Below are 6,695 nucleotides of genomic sequence, written 5' to 3' on the forward strand. Positions count from 1 at the left end.
ACCCCCACCCCGGTGCAATGCAAGAGGGCTGATGGGGGCGGAAGTGTATTTTCCCGACCCCCACCCCGGTGCAATGCAAGAGGGCTGATGGGAGAGTGGAGGTGTATTTTCCCGACCCCCACCCCGGTGCAATGCAAGAGGGCTGATGGGGGCGGAAGTGTATTTTCCCGACCCCCACCCCGGTGCAATGCAAGAGGGCTGATGGGGGCGGAAGTGTATTTTCCCGACCCCCACCCTGGTGCAATGCAAGAGGGCTGATGGGAGAGTGGAGGTGTATTTTCCCGATCCCCACCACGCTGCAATGCAGGGGAGAAGGAAGGAGGCTAGTCGTGGGATGTGAACGTGAGGCTAGCTACCTCCCCCCCCGCCCCCCGCTTTCCACACTGGAAAGTGCAGATTGTTCTTGGCTTTTGCTGACCTAGTTACCAGAAGTCCCCGCCCAGCTGCCCGGCCGCCAGCCTGTTTCGCAATGCCCGTCCCCGTATGATACAAACGAGGAGGAGGCCTTTCGGGGATCCATCATATACCTGGCGACCAAATAGGCCAGGGCTCCAGCCTCGGGGAGCACCTAGGTCTGCAGAGCCTAAACAGCATAACCCGGCAGCTCCTCTCCAGCCCCCTTAGCTCACAGAACTCCACGCAGATTACGAATTAAGTCTCACAACCCCCTATGAGAGGCATCCAGTATGGCCAACCCTAAATGTTTAGGTTTCAGAGTAACAGCCGTGTTAGTCTGTATTCGCAAAAAGAAAAGGAGTACTTGTGGCACCTTAGAGACTAACCAATTTATTTGAGCATGAGCTTTCGTGAGCTACAGCTCACTGCAGATGCATATCGTGGAAACTGCAGCAGACTCTGATGAAGTGAGCTGTAGCTCACAAAAGCTTATGCTCAAATAAATTGGTTAGTCTCTAAGGTGCCACAAGTACTCCTTTTCTTTTTCCTAAATGTTTAAACATCATGAATCAGACACAGCAAAAATCATGAGATTGACTTTAAAACCAGGAGATTATGTAAAAATAATAGATTTGCTCTTGTTTTTATTTGCCTTCTGCTTATTGAGCCTTTAGGGTGCACTGGAGTCACATTTTCTCCACAGCCATGAGGGCTAGAAACTTAGTTTCTCTTTAAGAATGAAGGCTGAAATCATCACATATCCACTGGACTCCAGGAAGCTGGTTCTTTAAGGAAAACAATAATTATCATGAGAGTTGGCAACCATTTCGCTTACCACTGAAATGCAGTCACCTACTGGTGGACCAGAGGTGCCCTTTAATAGCAAGAGGCTGACACACTTAGAGCAGGATCTGACTACCCTCTTTAGCTGGAACTGCTGATTGAGGCAGGCACTGTAAAGAACTTAAAATCTGGTGGAGGCCCTGGGGTGAACAACCCTTACTCTTGGAAAGGGTCACGAGAGTTGGAATCACTACAAATGTTCAGGACTACAGTTTTACATCTCATCCAAACATAGGCAACGCGTAGAGGGGCCATGCAGCATCAAGTGCCCCCCCCCAGATTTCTGCTCAGCCTGCAGGAGGAGGTGGGAAGGGCTCTATCCTTCTGCTGCGCCCCCACAGGCTTGTTCAGCTCCTGTCCCTGGCAGCCGGGCCTGGGTGGGGAGCACGACCAGCCACTTCTCCATCTGCCTAAGGGCGGCCGCTGCTTTCTGCAGCGTGGTGACTGCTTGCGAGAACCCAGCGGGGGAGGCGGCTTGGGCCTGGTTGCCGCAGACAGGGGACAAGTGAGCCAGAGCCCTCCTCTCCCCACACGTTTCCGACCTGCTCAGACCCTGTCTCTGGCAGCAGGGCCTGGGCAGTGAGCGAAGGGGGTGGGCCGCTGCCGCCTTCCTAGCCAGGCTCTCTCAGACAGCTGTCATGCTGCACAGGGTCAGCGACCAGGAGCGGCCATCTTCAGACAGCGTAAGAGGTGGCTCCCTCCTGTTCCCCACCCAGGCTCTGTTGCCAGCAAAAGTGGCCAAATATGCCGGAGGGGCAGAGGCACAACGGGAGAAGGACAGAGCCCTCCTTCACAGGTAACTCTGGTGGGGTGGGGAAAGTGCAGCAGGCCTGGGCTGGGCGCAGGGGTTGCTGGGGATGGTACCGGGAGCAGGTTCCTTGGCTTCTGCTCAGCCGGAGGTAAGGGCATTGCCCATGCCTCTCCCTCTGCTGAGGTGTCCAAGATCTCTAGGCAGACCCTGGTGCTGTGAGTCTCCCTGTGCCAGGGCTGGCCCCAGCCGGGTGCAAAGGCACATGCTTCCTGCTCCTGCAGCCCCAGCTCCCCAGGAGCTGGTGGAATTGGCAGCTCTGGCCCACGGAAGTGGGGCTGGAAGTTCCTCCCAGAGGTGACGTGGGGGGGTTACATGTCCCCCCCCCCTTTACATTGTGCCCCCCCAGTTACCAGGAGGCACCAGTTGTCTATGCATCCAAAAGGCAACAGCTCCAGCAGCATAGCTCCATCTAACACGCTGTTCCAGTAAATTAGCACTTGTTTAGTTAGAGGCAAGAGACATCCTCCAGAATTACAGACTGCCACCTAGTGAGCACCTAAATCACTTCCTGCAACACTCAGGTGACCTCTAAGACAGTGGTTCTCAATCATAGGTACATGTACCTCTGGGGCACACAGAGGTCTTCCAGGAGGTACATCAACTCATCTAGATATTGCCTAGTTTTACAAGCTACATAAAAAGCACTAGTGAAGTCAATACAAACTAAAATTTCATACAATAACATGTTTATGTAAGCAGAGTCAGGATGAGCTCCACCCTGACATCTGGTGGTGAGGTGTGGCAAGTTGTGGAAAAGAACTTCAGGGGCTGACCTCATTTGCATAGGCACACCCACCCCACCTAGAATGAAGCCATAGCTGCCTAAATGGTCACTTTGGCTGCTGTGGGATCCCCAGTGTCTCTGTTATTGGGGCAGGAAGAATAAATTGTTCTTACTCTGATTATGGGAATCAAGGACAGTGGAACTGTACTTGGCCTTTTGTTATGATGGAGGGACTCGCCATCAACTAAGTAGCACTCGCTAGGCAAGGCACATGGGTTCCAAAACTCTGTGAATTGAGAGAGGCTGGGAACAGGTATTAATGCTTGGTAGTATGGGCCCTCTAGTGAGGGCCTTACATGCTAATTGCACTGCCTCCTCTCTCCAGTGTGGAATATCAGAGCTAGTTTTGATTCTACTAGGAGTCTAGTTACAGGCTGCTGAGCTGAATTCACTTTGGGCTAATGGTGTACCAGCAGTGAGGCTCCCCTACTACAAACGGAAGTCACAAAAGAGCTGAAATCACTGAGTGTTGTGTTAAGTAGTGGGGGAGCCTGAAGCTATACGGTAGAGCAGTTTGCGGGGTGGTGAGTGGAGCGGCTGGCAGAGTAGTTTGCAGGGCCGTGAGCAGAGTGGCTGGCGGAGTGGAGCCCCATGGAGAGGTGGGGCCATCAGTGTTGGACCAGGTAAGATGCCCCTTAACATACCCCACCCCACCCCCCAATCTCCACCCAGGTTGGGAGGTAAAACTCTGCAGATAAACTTTTGAACTCTGGGGCTGCCCTGACCAAGGACAGAGACTTTGGGTCATTGGACTTTTGGGACTTTGGGTGATTTTGGGTTGCTGGACTCAAGAACCAAAGGGAAAGGACGTGCCCCAAATTTGCTTGGAGTGGGTTTTGCTCATGGGTTGTGTTATGAATCCTGTTGCTGGTGTTTCCCCAACATAATGCCACATTGTTTCTCTCTGTTATTAAAAGGCTTTTTGCTACACTCAGACTATGTGCTTGCGAGAGGGGAAGTATTGCCTCTTGGAGGCGCCCAGCGGGGGTGGTATATATTTGTCCCAGGTCACTGGGTGGGGGCTCGAGCCGGTTTTGCATTGTGTTATTGGAATGGAACCCCTAGATACTGAACCCGGCCCTTGTTTCTGCCAATTCTGATAGGCAGAAGGGTTACATTTATACTGCTCTACTATACACTGCAATGTAAGTACTGTACAATATTTATATTCCAGTTGATTTATTTTATAATTATATGGTTAAAAAAAAAGAGAAAGTCAGCAATTTTTCAGTAATAGTGTACCATGCCACTTCTGTATTTTTATGTCTGATTTTGTAAGTAAGGAGTTTTTACGTGAGGTGAAAACAAATCAGATTCCTGAAAGGGGTACAGTAGTCTGGAAAAGTTGAAAACTACTGCTCTAAGAAGTGAGAGCTGGGGTATAGAAAAGGGTGGAGTTGCACAGAGGCTAGAAGTTGGGAGGATGAGTTTGAATAACACAGTTTTAGTGGTGGGTTATGTACCAACTATCATGCAGCTGGACCTTAGCTATTATTCAGGAACCTGGTGTGGTTGTTAGTTTTCTTACACCCACAATTAATTTTAATTAGATCATTTTTCTTTTAGACCAGCCTCACAGGAAGAGAGGAAGAGTTCTGCTCTTAATCACCTCAGTGAATTAATGAGGAATGTGTCATAGTATTCCAGAGGAAAAACACACAGTTACTACGTATAGGTGGAGTAAACTGAAATGTTCCTGTCACATGTAAGGACAATTCTAGAAGTAATCTTTAAAATATCTTCTTTCTTCTGTCCCGTGTCATCCTAAAACCAAGGCTAAGATTACCAAGTAATTCTTTACACTGATATGAATGTTCATCCATAAATTTCAAGGTACTATACAAAACTAGATATCTCCATTTGACGGATGGGGTAACTGAAAATGAGACTGGTGTGACTTGCTCAAGGCCATACAGTCCTATCGCTTATCCCAAGTTTCTGATCCTACATCTACTCATATGCTTAATTGTATATACCTGTGCAGAGCCAAATGAGCCCTCCAAAGAGACCTCTAAAAGATGTAACCAAGGGAAATGAATAGCTGTAACGTTTCACTATGGGTACATGTAATGGTACAGTTATACCACTGACAAAGGTAGGCGTGTTGTCATGTCTGTACTGTAATAAAAGTACAGAGTCTGTATATGGGCTTTACTGCAAAAAGAAAAGGAGTACTTGTGGCACTTTAGAGACTAACAAATTTATTTGAGCATAAGCTTTTGTGAGCTACAGCTCACTTCATCGGCTGCATTCAGTGGAAAATACAGTGGGGAGATTTATATACACAGAGAACATGAAATAATGGGTGTTACCATAGACACTGTAATGAGAGCGATCAGGTAATGTGAACTATTACCAGCAGGAGAGTGGGGGGAAAAAAACCTTTTGTAGTGATAATCAAGGTGGGCCATTTCCAGCAGTTGACAAGAACATTTGAGGAACAGCGGGGGGGAATAAACATGGGGCACCGCATGGCCCCACAGTATGCCAACATTTTTATGGCTGACTTAGAACAACGCTTCCTCAGCTCTCGTCCCCTAATGCCCCTACTCTACTTGCGCTACATTGATGACATCTTCATCATTTTGGACTTATGGAAAAGAAGCCCTTGAGGAATTCCATCATGATTTCAACAATTTCCATCCCAACATCAACCTCATCCTGGACCAGTCCACACAAGAGATCCACTTCCTGGACACTACGGTGCTAATAAATGATGGTCACATAAACACCACTCTATACCGGAAACCTACTGACCGCTATGCCTACCTACATGCCTCCAGCTTTCATCCAGACCACACCACACGATCCATTGTCTACAGCCAAGCTCTACGATACAACCGCATTTGCTCCAACCCCTCAGACAGAGACAAACACCTACAATATCTCTATCAAGCGTTCTTACAACTACAATACCCACCTGCGGAAGTGAAGAAACACAACAGAACCACTAAGCCAGGAACCTATCCTTGCAACAAAGCCCGTTGCCAACTGTGTCCACAATATCTATACAGGGGACATCATCATAGGGCCTAATCACATTAGCCACACTATCAGAGGCTCGTTCACCTGCACATCTACCAATGTGATATATGCCATCACGTGCCAGCAATGCCCCTCTGCTATGTACATTGACCAAACTGGACAGTCTCTACGTAAAAAAATAAATGGACACAAATCAGACGTCAAGAATTGTAACATTCAAAAACCAGTCGGAGAACACTTCAGTCTCTCTGGTCACTCGATTACAGACCTAAAAGTGGCAATTCTTCAACAAAAAAACTTCAAAAACAGACTCCAAGGAGAGACTGCTGAATTGGAATTAATTTGCAAACTGGATACAATTAACTTAGGCTTGAATAAAGACTGGGAGTGGATGGGTCATTACACAAAGTAAAACTATTTCCCCATGTTTATTCCACCCCCACCCCGCTGTTCCTCAGACGTTCTTGTCAATTGCTGGAAATGGCCCATCTTGATTAGCACTACAAAAGGTCCCCCCCTCCTGCTGGTGATAGCTCACCTTACCTGATCACTCTCCTTACAGTGTTGTCGAGGATTTGAACCCCAGATGGCACGATTCGTCGTCTGACGGAGAGAGACAGGCAACACCAGCAAGGTCCGAACTCAAAGCTCTTTATCGAAGAGTGCACACAACAATAGAGAGCAGCCCGTCTCCAAAGAGAACCAGCCAGCCTCTAAGTAAAACTCATTGGTTTTTAAAGACAGTCCTGTCACGTCACAGATTTATTCATAAAGCAGCCCCCCCCCCCATATTAGTTAAAATCCTCTTTCTCTATATGCATGCACATCTACCCCCCTTATTGTAGATAACTTTTAGGAAATCATAGTGCTTCACTA

The sequence above is a fragment of the Lepidochelys olivacea genome, assembly GCF_965140295.1.
Source record: "Lepidochelys olivacea isolate rLepOli2 genome assembly, chromosome: 2".
NCBI lineage: Eukaryota > Metazoa > Chordata > Testudines > Cheloniidae > Lepidochelys > Lepidochelys olivacea.